The following is a 15,116-nucleotide window of genomic DNA, read 5'->3' as shown; positions in this document are numbered from 1 at the left end:
GTTGGCAGTTCTGGCGCACCACAGCAGCTGCAGCTGAGAAAACAGCTTACTATCCACAGAACAGACTGCTGTCTGCTTGATTGCTGAACTCCTCCTCAGCTGAAGTAACCTTTGATGAGCGTTTACAGGGGACACAACATCTTCATGTCCTTTGCCCATTTGAAGAGATCCCTCCACACACTTCTCTTCCCCAGATGTCTTTATAACCAATTCTCCAGTCATGCTTTTTCCAAGGCCCTCATCCTCCGGCTAGTCCAGTGGGCTACTGCTCATGAGTCAGTAACTAGTTGAGAAACTAACTAGCCATTTCCCCTTCTAACATAATGTGTCCTACCTGAAGTTCCTCCCACTGTGAAGATGGCCCCTTACCAGTGTCTTTCAGAGTTGTCCCCTGTAAGGCTGCAGCTGCCCACTTCTGGGTGGTGCCTGCATAACGTGCAGAGCCATCAGTAATCAGGCCCCAGTCTTACTGCCCCCAGTCAGCCGGTCATAGGGAACACCACCTAGGCTGCAGGCGCATGCAGGCAGCAGACGGCGTTATAACAGAAGAAACCATAGGCATCTGCGCAGCCTCTTTATGTGACTTGCTTTTGTGTTCAGTATCTGCACATATGGATCAGTGTGTGTGTGTATATGTGTGTGTGTGTCTGTACATACCTGCTCAAAGCATTCAGAGAACAGAAAAGGCTACTTAAAATGAATGTGACTACTTGATTAGATAGAACTTCCCCCAACCCCTAAACATTTTCCTATCCGCGTTGATATGTTGCTATTTATTCAGAAGAAAATTTGATTTTAAACATAGTTCTGGGGATGTGGCTCAGATGACAGAGTGTTTGCCTGGCACAGACAAGCCCATATTCAACATCAGTAAACCAAGGATGGCAAAGGACTGTACTCTCCACATGCTGGAGGGGAGCGGGAGGGACCAGGCTCCAGGCCTTCTCTGGGGGCAGGGCCTGTCTGAGGGAGATTTACCTCTCCAGCTCCTCCTTCTCCTTCCTCTCCCTCTCCTCCTTCTCCCTTTTCTCCCTGGCCAGGCGCCTCTTCTCAGCCAGCAGCCTCCTAGCCTCTTCGGGCCGGTGGTGCCTGCAGAAGTCTTAGGAATGACACCGGCAGTCATGGTGGACAATGGTGCTGTGTCTGTTGCTGGAGAAGGGGCCGGGGTTGGACTGAGGGCTGAGGCTGGGACAGCTGTACAAATAGGTACAAGGAGAGAACCAAATGGAATGAAATGAAAATCCAAGGAACAGAACAAACACTGGCGTGCCCAACACCCCAGGCCTGGGGTCCATCGTTCTCAAAGAGAAGGGAGCACACACCGCAGTGTGTTCTCACGGTTCCACTATATTCTTCTGTAGCCAAGCAACGATAACAAAACTGCATGTGTGAGACATCCAACCCAGCTCACACTCTGTCACCAAGTCTTCTTTTATAGCAGCTATATCAGTTAGCACTATCTACCAAGTGGCAGGGTCTGTGGGAAGCCCGACTCTGAGCAGAATGAAGGCAAGGTTCTCCATTTGCCTTTTATCGCAAGTATCTCTGTGCTTTGGTAACTTAGTTAACCACAGCATCAAAGCCTTTTAATGGGCATCATTAGCACCCAGGCCACACCTGGGACTCAGGCTGGGCAGGTGGCATCCAATGGAGAGGCTCCTTTCATTTATTCTGATTAAGGTTTAAAATACCCCCGCCAACGTCCCCATTTGGACACAGGATTTTGGTGTAGTTGGGGCTTGTTCAGAGCCAGTTCGCGATCTTCCTGCTCCAGGTGCCTGACTTGGGATCACAGGTGTGCACCGCTATAACTTTGCTAAGTGTCATCTTTTCTCGAAGGTGTGGTGGCACACACCTTTAATCTCAGCACTTGGGAGACAGCCTGAGTACAAGGTGAGACTGTGTCTCAAAAGAATCTACCCAGAGCTCTTGGGAGACCCTAGACGCAAGGAAGCAAGAGCCTTGCCAGGGACAGGCAGGCTCGCTGCCACATGTCTGTCCCCAAGAGTGCTTTGGGAAGATGCTCTTCACCTGTGTTTAGAGATTTAGGAGGATGAGTTAGTGCATTCATGATACAGAGTGGTGCGGGAGTGAGAAAGAGAAGAAAGGAAGGAAGGGAGAAAGAGAAGAGAGGAGAGGAGAGAGGGAGAAGGGGAAGAGAAAGAATGAGAATATGAATTTCCAATACCCAGTAATGGAAAAGGAGTTAAATAAAACCCTTCATGGGCAGGGCAAGCACAGAGCACCGGACCGCACCCCAGCACAGGCTGGTCCCTTCTTACCGGGGTCAGGTGGCTTCGCGGCTGTCCCCTCTTCCACTGTGACCTCCTATACCTTCACTAATGGCGCCTTGCCCTTTATTGGGGGCTCACTGGCTACTTTCTTCTCGGGGTCTTTTTTCTCAGGCTCTGCCTTCCCTTCTCTATTGCAAGGGCAGATGTTGCCAGGAGTCGAGGAGTGGGCCTGAGCAGAAGGCTCTTTGCCTGAACAGGGCAGCAGGGAGGATGTGGGCCAGGGAGCACCTGGCAGGTGAGGCATGGACTTGGAAGGGAGCCTGGGACAGAAGACAAGGACAATGGGCGGCTCAGGATTGGCTTCCCGGAGCCCAGAACACCCACTTGTACAACCAACCAGATGGTCCGATAGGAGTGTTTTTCTGTTTGTGGTCAATGTGGAAAAGGAGCCACTAAGGAGACCCAGTTCAAAGATCCTTTGGCTAAAAGACAGCAGTTGATTCACCAGGGTGGACCTTCCCACGCACCTCCACCACACTCACCAAAGGCGGGCCGGGGCCGGTGACCTCGCTTTGAGATTAGAAGGAGACAGAGTCCTGTGGGCACCGGGGGAAAAAGTGGAAGGGAAGGTGCTCTCTTTCCCGCTCTCTTTTATGGCTCTGGCTTCAGAGAAACTCAAGAATTAGAATTTTCATATTAATGACATGCAATGATAAACTACAGACCATCTAGTGCTTTTAAGAACTTAAGACAATTTCTAAACTATGTCAAATATCCACTCTAGTGCAGGATAAGGCCCCGTCGGCTAACAACTGAATAGTGTATAATTGAGTCAACACAGATGACAGGAATAAAGTAGATATGATGGATGATTTGATTTGTTTTGTCAAGAAGCATTTAAAGGAAGTCAAGGGAAGGGGGAAATGATGTAATTATATTATAATCTCAAAAAAAATTAATAAACGACAAAAAAAGTATAAACTATTTAAAAGTGCCTTTGTGTTCTATCTGGACATTACCTGGAATTACTTTGCCTTGTCTCTCCTTTTGTTTTACATTTTGTAATTTTTCTTTTTGCCACGCTGAGGATTAAGCCCCAGGCTTCATACAAGCAAGTGCCCTACCACTGAGCCACACTACCAGCCCATTTAAAAGGACCTTTAAGCACATGTCCTACTTTTCTGTTCTTTAGCAGCTTTCTTCTGCTTTGGAAAATACCTTCCCTCAACCATTCACATGTCTGTTATTTCAGAGACACAGTCCCCTTTATGTGGCGTTTGTAGATAAGTCCTTACATAAGGGCCCCTTTCTCCCCAAGGAAATGGGCCACGGTGAGGAAGTATAGGCCACTCTTTCCTAGAGAGTTCCAACAGTGAGCAGGCACCAGGTCTCCCCGATGCCTGCCCAGCACTCAGCCAGAGATCTGGACAAACTTACGAAGACAAGACCAAAGATGGGTTCCGAGGTTCAGATGTCACTAGGGAAGAGTGGGGAGGGATCAGAAGGGAGCAAGAGGGAGCCTAGTGCTTGAAGTGTCTCAAGCAGAGGGAGGGATGGAGGGGGGGAGGGAGGGACAGAGGGAGGAACAGAGGGAGAGGGAGGAGGGAGATGGGAGGACAGATGATGGAGGGACCAAAGGCTGGAAAGAGAGAGAAAATGAGATAGATCTGAGACTCTGACCTGTTATGGGCAGCAGGGAGGCTGGCTGGGCACCTCTGGCTAAGCCAGTACTAGGGAACAAGGGACAGGCAGATGTCACCCAGCCAGGGCTGCCAGTGAACAGTTGCAATGCCCCCTCTCTCCTTCTCTTCCGAGTTCCTCTAACTGCTTCTCCCAGCTTCTGGAGCAATGTGACCCTAGCTGACCTGCTGAGCTGCAAGTGACTGAGGGCAGAACAGATCTTCCCATGGTGCTGGGCCAGGTCTGGATCAATCCAGCTGCATGGCCACCCTCCGCCCCAGCTGACTCCTCAAAGGCGGGTGGGGCCTTGAAGGACAGGTGCAGTCTCTGGGTGGTAAAAGCTGCAGCCCATGGCTTCCCTGCCAAGTGGGGTTTAGAGAAGCCCTAATGCCTACAACTAGGGAGGAGGGCCCACCTTCCTTCCCAAGAGAGATGCTGAGGTACCAAGGTAAGTCCTGTCTTCTTACTTACAGAGAAGCAGACTTCTCTGGTGAAAACTTACTTACTTACTTACAGAGAAGCAGACTTCTCTGATGAAAACTTCACAGCAGAAGGAAAGAACAGATTCCTAAAGGTTGTCCTCTAACCTCTACAGGGAGTTACAGCATGTAACCACTCCATACACTTATGCAAATAAGTGAATATTTTTTTTTCTGCCAAGACTTATGCATGGGGTGGACCTTAGTTCCAATTAAAAGCGGATTAGTTACTCCCATATCATTTGTGCCAGAACTGCACAAGTAGTTCTTTTTTTTTTTTTTTACGTTTTTTTATTAGATATATTCTTTATTTACATTTCAAATGTCCCCTTTCTTGGTTCCCTGTCCCCAAAACTCTCATAATCCATCTCCCCTCTCCCTGTTCCCCAATCAGCCCTCTCCTGCTTCCCTGTTCCAGCATTTCCCCACACTGCAGCATCAAAGCTTTCCAGGACCAAGGGCCTCTCCTCCCTTTGATGTCCAACAAGGCCAAGTGAATGATTTTTTTTAAAGAAATAAAGGATGAACTAGATTCCTTTGAGGTTCAAGGTTCTTGTTTAATAGATATTCATTTTATTTGATTTTTCAAAATCTGAAATGCCACAATAAATTATCATAAGTGGAAAGATCCAAATGGAAATTTGGGCATTTCCTAAAAATAGAAAAATTTCCAAGGAGAAATATTGATTGTAAAGTTGCCAACCTTACTACTATACCAAAGAATTTTGCAGTAATGTTTTATAACTAATCAGTTAGTGAATTTTTGTTTTTAGTGTCTGTATACCAACTACACAAGTTTGTAGATAACCTGAGTTCCATGAGACCCTGTCTCTAAAATTTTTCAGCCTAGCCCATGAAGTGACCACAAATATTAACAAAACCTAATAATTTTTCTTAGAATATGATACACCTCAAGATTGACCTTATGAGAATAATCCTATAATTTTAAAAAGGCCACCAGGGCCGGTGGCACACGCCTTTAATCCCAGAACTTGGGAGGCAGAGGCAGGCAGATTTCTGAGTTCGAGGCCAGCCTGGTCTACAGAGTGAGTTCCAGGACAACCAGGTTTACACAGAGAAACCCTGTCTCGAAAAAAACAATACATAAAAGGTCACCAGGCTCGGAATATGACTCAGTGGTAGAGCACACGCCTAACATGTTCTAGGCCCTAGATTCACTCCGCAGCATAGAAATGTGTGTGTGTCAATCTCTCTCCACACACTTAGAGACAAAATCTATAGGAGTTAGCATAAACACTCGAGAACCAGTGATTTACTAAGACCTGTCATCTGTGTGTTAGACATGCACTAGGGTTAGCTAGAGTAGCAGAACTTTTTAAATGAATCTATGTGTCAGTATGTACAGTCATGTATATATGTATGTATACATATATTCCCATATATATAGAATATATAGTTTTATTTATATATATTTATATATATAGTAATTTATTAGAATGGCTTACAGGCTGTGGTCCGCCTAGTTCAGCAATGACTGGCTATGAACAGAAAGTCCCAGAATCCAGAACTTGGTCAGTCCACAAGGCTGGATGTCTCAGCTGGTCTTCAGTAGATGCTGGAATCCTGAAGGAGTGGGCTGTAATGCCAGGGAAGGAACGGGCTTTCCTGCAAAGCAAAGAAAGCAGGCAACGAGCAAAAACTTCCCTCTTCCGAGTCCTTATCAAGGCTTCCAGAAGGTATGACCCGATTTAAAGGCATGTGTATTCCTACCTCAAGATTTGGGTTAGAAGTGGATTCTCCTACGTCAAACTAAGCAGTTCCTAAGTGCTGTGCCCTCTGTTTTTAATTTAAGTCCAGATGTAGTCAAGTTGACAACCAAGACTAGCTATCACAAGAGGGTTAGAAAACAAAACAAACATGTCTGCTTTTGAAACTCAAAATCGGGACTGGAGAGATGGCTCAGAGGTTAAGAGCACTGACTGCTCTTCCAGAGGTCCTGAGTTCAATTCCCAGCAACCACATGGTGGCTCACAGCAATCTATAATGAGATCTGATGCCCTCTTCTGGTGTGTCTGAAGACAGCAACAGTGTACTCATACATAAAAATAAATAAATCTTTAAAAAAAAGAAAGGAAGAAAAAAAGAAAGAAAGAAACTCAAAATCTAGCTTGCAGGGATGAGGGTAACTCCCAGAACAAAGGGTGGGAGAGAAGCAGGACTGCCCCAGCACGCGCCGCTGGCTGAGGAAGCAAGAACTAGCTGGAGGAAGGAAGGTTAAAGTCTACACAACCCCCCATTACAGCTACTTAATTCTGGGTCGGGAAAACCAGCTCCCAGATCTAGGTCATGGTGGCAGGAGACACACGCATTTGCAGAAGGGTGCACAAGAAGTGAAAGTGTGTGGTAAGGTCTCGGGCCACGCTCTTTATTCTTATGACATCTCTGAGCACTGCGGTACATTCTATCGCCTCTGTTCTAGAGAGGCACAGTGTATCCTGCCTCAGGCACACTTCCATGAACTCAAAGCCAGCCTGACCTAAACAGCAAATAGTAGGTTAGCCAGGGAAGGAAACAAACCAGGGGTGTGCTTCAGTTTATGTTTTTTCTTAAATTAAGACAAATTTTCAATGTAAGTTAAAATGTGGACAACTTCCCCAATTAATTCATAATCCTTTGGTATTACTTAAAGAAGAAATAAAAGACTAAAAACAAGCAAAGAAAAACTATATGAACCATGGGTATAAATATAAAAGTGGAAAAAAGTCATCTTAACAGAATAATCAGAAAATTATGAACTCATCTATAGCCTTGAAAATAGTTAAAAGTGAAAATTACTGAACATAAAGGGCATACATAGCCAGGTGGTGGTGTCACACATCTTTTTTTTTTTTTTTTTTGTTTTTTTTGTTTTTTGTTTTTTGCTTTGAATGCTGAGAACGTTTATTTAATTTTGCATAGAGTTTCACAGAACACAGCCAACAAGGGACACTCCTCACCAAATGACAATAAAAAAAATGTCCGTGGAAACTTACTTGGTGGGTGGGTGGGTGGGGGAATCTTATGACAAGAGAACTGTCACCTTAACAGGAGAGAAGGGTCAATTGGATTAACTGAGATCCTCAGGCTACAGAGCAGCCACAGCTACAGATGGTTTTGTGGCGTCTGATCTTCCTGATTGACGCAGCCCCAGACTCCTGGGCCTCTGAATCTCACAGTCACGAGGGCAAAGGCTTCCCACACTTTGCTGCCTGTTGGCTGAGGTCTTCACTAAGGGGACTCCCAGCTTGGGAGCAAGGAATGCGGTGGCAGCGACAGCATGAGCATCTCCAGCAGTGCTCACCAGGTCACACGTGATGCCCACTAGCACCAGAGGCTGCGGTGAGGCTTCCACGTGGACCATATCTGCTGCAGCTGGTCTAGCGACGAGGGGTCATCAAGAGCAAAGATGCCCAGCAGGCCATCACCAACTGCCAAGCACGGTCCTGCAGAGCATGCCGGGTATCCTGGCCGGCTGTATCCAGCACATATAGGATGTAGCCTCCTCTGTAGTCCAGGGCTGCTGCTTTCCAGTAGGAATCCTGGATAGTGGGCTCGTGGTCTTTGACGAAGCAGTGGTGAGTCATCGGGATCCTGAGAGCTTTTTCACCAACACCGCTTGCACCCACAACCACCGCAGCCTTGAACTCCAGTAGCTGCCTGACAGCATCTATCTCTGCATTGTGCCCAAGCCTCATGGCTTTCCTCTGGGGAGGTGGTGCATTGCAGGCTGGAGCTCAGGTCCAAGATGCTAAACTTGGTCAGCAACTCCATTCCCCAGCACCTCAAGGAAGTGGTGTAAACAGTCACTTTAAGAGTGTTTAAGAGTGCGCTGGGAATGGGAAATCAGGCGAGACTGGCTGTGTTCCCAGGAGTAGCAGTCTGCTGAGGGGCAGCAGGCTGATCTTCAGTGTCACACATCTTTAGTTGTTTAGTTCTCAAGAGGCAGAGACAGAGAGATCTCTGTGAATTCAAGGCCTGCCTGGTCTACAGAGCAAGTTCTAGGACAGCCAGGGCGACACAGAGAAATACTGTCTTGAAAAAACGACCAAACAAACAAACCAAAAAACTGGAATAATGTGCAAGCCATTTCTCAACATTGTTTTGTTACATACACGATCACCAGGGAAATGTGATTATTATCTGTTTTGTGGATGAAACATTTTCAGGATTGAAAGCAGGGTTAGAAAACTAATTGTAAACCCACTCAAAGCTTTAATGCCAGAACTTAGGAGGCAGAGGCAGAGTGATCTCTGAATTTGAGGCCAGCCTGGTCTACATAGTGAGTTCCAGGACAGTCAGAGCTGACAGTGAGACCCTTAAAAAAAAAAAAACATAAAACAAAAACCTCAATAATAAAATTTGTTGTGTTAGTATCTGGCTCATCAATATTTTAATTCCACTGTAGACTTTTTTTTTAATTTCAACCTTTTTTTGTACTGTGTGTACAGTGATTCATTTTTGAGACTTTTCTTGTATTGCATTCTAGCCTGGAACTCACTGTGGAGCCCAACATGGCTCTGAGTGCCACGCCTGCCACACCCTCTTAGTACTAGAGATTGAACCCAGGGTTTTGTATATGCTAGGTACACACCCAGCCAACTGAATTCTCCCACCAGCCAGTGTCACTGTTCTCTTAATACAGGAAAGAAAAGTGTGACTTTGCAGTATGTCTTCCTGCTGCGATGGAAAAGTATCCCAGGACTATGGAGCCCAGGAACCACAGGGCTATGAGAGGAAGCATCTTCAGCAAGAGGTGCCTCAGCTCCCAGGGAGGGTATCCCCAGTGGAGCTCAGGGCTCAGCTCCTTCCTCGATTCTTGGTTTCTTCCAGTGAGAAAGTCATGCTAGCCAGTCAGCAAATCTCATAAAAGAGATTTGTTGGGGAGACAGATCCAGGAGGAAAAGTGATGAATCCAGCATAGGTGGCTGCCTCTGCTCCCCTGAGTGGACAACAGGGAACTGGACAAAGGATGAGGCTTAGACAGGATTTCTTAGGAGGCTGAACTTTTCAGGGCAGAGACCTCCAGAGTGAGGGATTGGTGGGATGTCCTGTTCAATGATCGGTGGGGCTTGTGGGAAGCTCAGGGATGGGTTTTTTCACCTCCTCTTCCCTGCATCGGGTCCTTGGGTTAGAATGGAAAGAACCTTCCTGGCTGACTTAGGCTCTGTGACTGAGCTGCTTAGGGAGGTTAGAGAGGAGGCGCTGCCACCTTGGACAGCCAGCCGCTGCAGTGGGACCTCCAGACTGAAAAGGAGCTGTTGCTTTTTTAACCGGTGCCCCCAATCTGACAGCTCCCCCAGCAAGCCAAATTCTGCGCATTTGTTCCCACTCAGGAAGAGATCCCGGAAGTGGGGCATGGATCGCCGCGTTGGCCGCAAGACGAAATGCTCATCATTGGAAAACAAGTCCGTTCACATGCCTAAAACTTGTCCTACTTAATTTCGGCCGTTTATGATTTAGTTACAGGAATCCAGCTGGCAACTGTCTGGCACATACACTGAAAAACTGAAGCAAAAACTTAAAGTCACCGGGAGAAACATAATTTAGTTCCCAAGTGTCTTGGATCTAAATTAAGACCGGCTCATTACCTACTGGTGGCATGGCATGCTTCATAATCCAAGTTTGGTGACTCATGTCTGTGATTCCAGCACTACAAAAGCTGAGGCAGGAGGATCGAGTGAAAGGCCTACTTATGCTCCACAACAAGACTTTGTATCAACATACATGTACACATAGACACAGCGGGAGGGGACTACTAACAAAGTCAGTAGTGACGAGATACTAATCAATTAGTAAATATACACAGTATTGGGGAAGTCTGATAATAACAAACGCATATATTATCCGTGTGGAATAATGGCTCAGTCACTTGAAGGTGCTTGTATTAGGTTGATATATATTTTCTTCACATAGTGGCTTTGTACCCTAAGCCATCTTGTGATCCATCATCTCACAGAGTCCATGGACAGACTTAAAAAGTCCATGCCATGTTATCAGTGTTTGTGTTGACAAAGTTGCATCCTAGGTAACAAGCTGAAATTTGTGACGTGTCTTAATTATGATTCTAGGCAGAGATACATGGAAATATTAGCAATATTTGTGACGCTAACAAGTAGAAGACAATCTTTTTAGATATAGCCCAGGCTAGTCTCTAGTTTGTAGTTGAAGCTGACCTTGAAGGTATACTTCAATGTTCATCTTCAGAGCACTGGGAATATAGTTTTATGTGGCGGGGATTCAGACCCAAAGCGTCACACACAGTAGGGCAGCATCCTACCAAGCAAGCCACATTCCAGCCCCAAAGTCAAAATGTGTTTGGGTATGAGGGTTTTTTTTTGAGTTTTTTTTTTCCTGAGACAGGGTTTCTCTGTGTAGTCCTGGGATGTCCTGGAACTCACTCTGTAGACCAGGCTGGCCTTGAACTCAGAAATCTGCCCGCCTCCGCCTCCCAAGTGCTGGGATTACAGGTGTGCAACACCATGCCTGGCTTTTTTTTTCTAAGAATATTTCTTTGTGTAGCTCTGGCTATTTTGGAACTCCCTCTATAGACCAGGCTGGCCTGGAACTCAGATCTGCCTGCTTCTGCAAGTGTCTCAAATCTGGGATCAAAGATGTGCACCAACATTGCCTGGCCACAGATGTTTTAATAAATAAATAATCATTGTATTTACAGTTCTATATCAGAATTATTTATAATGCAATATTTCATTGTGCACACATGCAATTCCGGCCCTTAAGAGGCTGAAGCAGGAAGATCATGAGTTTAGTACTAGCCTATGTTACATACTGAGGTACCTGTATCAAAAAGCAAAAGAAAATGCTGGAGAGATGGCTTAGTGGTTAAGAGCACTGACTGCTCCCCCGAAGGTCCTGAGTTCAAATCCCAGCACCCACATGGTAGCTCACTACACACCCTCTTCTGGTGTGTCTGAAGACAGCTACAGTGTACTTACATATAATAAATAAATAAATCTTTTTTGTTTGTTTTTTCGAGACAGGGTTTCTCTGTGTAGCCCTGGCTGTCCTGGAACTCACTCTGTAGACCAGACTGGCCTCGAACTCAGAAATCCTCCTGCCTCTGCCTCCCAAGTACTAGGATTAAAGGCATGTGCCACCACAGCCCAGCTTAAGTAAATCCTTAAAAAAAAGGCAAAAGAGAGAGACAGCCTTGATAGGACAGTTCTGTAGTTCCAGTCCTTGAGAGGATGAGCCAGGAAGATTGCCAAGAGTTTAAAGCTCGCTTTGCCTACACAAGCTCCAGGCTAGCCTAGGCTACCAAGAAAGACCTCCTCTACCTCACATGATATAAAACAAAAACAAAAAAGAAAATGACCTAAAAAGAATTAATTGGGTTACTTTTTAAAATAACACATGCTTAGCATTTGTTCATCCATATGTATGTGTGTGTCTGCCTGTGCATATCTGCCTGTGTGTGTCTGCCTGTGCAGGCGTGTGGCACCTGTAGGTGCGTGGCTGGGGGTGGAGTGGGATTCCTGCAGAGGCGCTGTCAGATCCCCTGGAGCTGGAGCTACAGGCAGTTGTGAGTTGTGCACTGTGGGTGCTGGGAACCAAACTCAGGACCTCCAGAAGAGCAGCAAGTTCCCTTAACCACCGTGACACGCTGGGTCCCAAAGGTTAGCATCTTTCCTCGTGTTTATTACCAGATCAGCTTCTAGATCTCATTTGCATGCCTACATCATAGTCACTTTCTGGACAGCAGCCCTAAAGAGAGAACCTGTCATTTCAGCTCCCTGCACTCACAGGCTTGTGTATCCCCATCCAGTGTACACAACATCTCAGAAGTGACTAGATGCTATTTTACAGGTAAGATTTTAAAATTCTGTGGGTTCTGTGTCCGCACATAGAACACTTGCACTGGTAGTGGGGAGGTCAGCTGCCCTATCACAGGGCAAGTCTGTGGATAGCTCAAAGTGACAGAGAACTTAGGCCCACTGATAGCTTTCTCTCCATCAAACCTCCAGATGATTGAACAACTGTTTGTCTCCTTCCTTAACACTGAGCGAGGCCGGGTGGTGGTGCCGCACGCTGGTAATCCCAGCATTCTGGGAGCCAGAGGCAAGCAGATTTCTGAGTTAGAGGCCAGCCTGGTCTACAGAGTGAGTTTTCCAGGACAGCCAGGGCTACACAGAGGAACCCTGTCTCAAAAAAACCAAATCCAAAAAACCAAAAACCAAACCAAAACAAAAAAACAATGAGTGAGAGTTTCTATCCAAAACTACATAGGTAGGCTGGTTTTAGATTCTTAACCCACACAAACCAAGAGATAGTAACCTGCTGGGTTTGGGGAGTAATTTGTGATGAGGCTACAGAGTACGACATGTTATATCACTAACTTGCTGTGACACACTAAAGAAGAAATGTTCCCTCCATAGCCTCGAGTATTTGAACACTTGGTTCCAAGTTAATTATTATCTTAGGCTTTCCATTGCTACAATGAAACACCATGACCAAAAAGCAAGTTGGGGAGTAAAGGGTTTATTTAGCTTACACTTCTGCATCACAGCCCATCATGGGAGGAAGTCAGGACAGGACAGGAACCTGGAGACAGGAGCTGATGCAGAGGCCATGGAGGGGTGCTGCTTACTGGCTTGCTCCTCCTGCCTTGCTCAGCCTGCTTTCTTAAAAAAACCAGGAACAGCCCAGAGATGGCACCACCCCAATCATGTTTTAAAAAAACGCCTTACAGCTGGATCTTATGGAGGCATTTTCTAAATTTGATGTTCCTTTCTTTCAGATCATTCTAGCATGTGTCAAGGTGACAAACAAAGCCAGGCTGTACAGTGGCAATGATTGGGAAGGTGGTGCAGCCTTGTTGGGGAAGTTCATTCCTTCTGGCTTTGAGAGTTGTAGTCATGCGGTTGTTGCAGTGTGTCACTGTTTCCGGCTTGCCCTTGAAGATACCATCTCTCAGTTCCCGGCTCCTGCTACCATGCCTGCCACACGCTGCTGTGTCTTCCTGCCAGGATAGAATGTTATCCCCCTGGAATCATAAGCCTTGGTCATGTTATTTTATCACAGCAAAAGATAGCTGTCAATACACTCGCACAGTGTTTTCATAAAGTTAATGTAATTTCTTCCCTTTAAAGTAACTGTGTGTCTTAAGATACTATTCTGAGTCGCGATCTGTCACCTTCTTCAACGTTCTAAAGAATCCATGGGGGACTGGAGAGATGGTTCAGCGGTTAAGAGTACTGACTGCTCTTTCAGAGGTCCTGAGTTCAAATCCCAGCAACCACATGCTGGCTCACAACCATCTGTAGTGGGATCCGATGCCCTCTTCTGGTATGTCTGAAGACAGCTACAGTGTGCTCATATAAATAAAATAAATAAATCTAAAAAAAGGGGGGCGATCCATGATACAAATAAGGTTATAGATGATTTCATTGTTAGTTTGTAAGACCTGGAAAAAGGGAGAAAGAGCATAGGCAGGAATACTGGCCTTTTCTGGACAGAAGTGAGGCATGTCTGACCAACAGTCTACACCCACGCTAATGTAATTGGCGATGGGGGTGGGTGGGTGGATGGAGTTTCTGGGTAAAGTGCCATTGGCAACACTTTTCCTGGTTCTTCCTCTCAGCCCCTTGCTCCCAGAAATAAGACACAGACTCAAAATAAATTTACAAATACCTTGGCTATATAGCTAGGCTCCTCTCTGACTAGATATAACTTAAAATATCACATTTATCCTAGCTTCATTCTGCCACATGCTGGTTACCTGTGGTATCATGTCTGTCTCAACACATCTTCCTGGCAAATCTCCCTCCTGGCTCTCTCCCAGAATCCTTTCTCTCTATTTGATTCCCACCCATATTTCCTGCAAAAGCTACAGGCCATAAGCTTTTTAGTTCACAGGTGATGTATCCATGCAACACCCAAGATATTCTTTCTACAAGATAATGATGGGCTAGAGAGATGTCTCACTGACTGCTCTTTGGAAGGTCCTGAGTTCAAATTCCAGCAACCACATGGTGGCTTACAACCATCTGTAATGGGATCTGATGCCCTCTTCTGGGAGTGTCTGAAGATAGCTACAGTGTACTTACATATAATAAATAATAAAAATCTTTAAAAAAACAAAAACATAGTGACAAGTGAGAAGCTAAAAGACCGGTGAAATCAATGAAAATAATAGAATATGATATGTTTTGAGACAGGCCTCCTTACATATCTCTGGCTCTCCTAGAATTCTCTGTATAGACCAGGCTGGCCTTGAATTTTTAGAGGTCACCTACCTCTGCTTCCAAAGTACTAGGATTAAAGATGTGTGCTACTACAGCTGGCTATAATAGGATTTTTAAAGTTCATTTGGAAATTGAATAGAACAAAGGTTTTGTGACTTTCTCTTGGAATAAATAAAACATCTAGAGACTAAAGATTTGAAATCCAGATCCCAGATCAGAAAAACAGACATCAAATGTTTTTTGTGTTTTAGAGCATAGAATTTTAACATTCTTTTTTTTGGGAGGGGATTTGGTTTTTTTGAGACAGGATTTCTCTGTATAGCCCTGACTGTCCTGGAACTCACTTTGTAGACTAGGCTAGCCTCGAACTCAGAAATCCACCTGCCTCTGCCTCCCAGAGTGCTGGCATTACAGTCGTGCACCACCACTGCCCAGCGAATTTTAACATTCTTGAAGTTACTTAGAACAGAACAGAGTTGTGGCTGTTTATGAATCTGTGTATTTGATAAACATTTGCTGAA

At 45.6% G+C, this 15,116-nt stretch overlaps 2 long non-coding RNA genes and 1 pseudogene across 4 annotated transcripts in view; 1 reads left to right on the top strand and 2 right to left on the bottom strand.

Moving 5' to 3' along the window:
* LOC127674153 (uncharacterized) overlaps nucleotides 1-15,116 on the bottom strand; it is a 424,300-nt gene that overhangs the window by 4,678 nt on the left and 404,506 nt on the right. The window lies entirely within an intron of this gene.
* The window catches only part of LOC127674152 (uncharacterized), a 433,706-nt gene that overhangs the window by 78,808 nt on the left and 339,782 nt on the right, over nucleotides 1-15,116 (top strand). The window lies entirely within an intron of this gene.
* LOC127674147 (GTPase ERas-like) lies at nucleotides 7,474-8,164 on the bottom strand (annotated as a pseudogene).

The sequence above is a fragment of the Apodemus sylvaticus genome, chromosome 23, assembly GCF_947179515.1.
Source record: "Apodemus sylvaticus chromosome 23, mApoSyl1.1, whole genome shotgun sequence".
Classification (NCBI taxonomy): domain Eukaryota; kingdom Metazoa; phylum Chordata; class Mammalia; order Rodentia; family Muridae; genus Apodemus; species Apodemus sylvaticus.
This window is presented reverse-complemented; position numbering and strand designations above follow the sequence as displayed.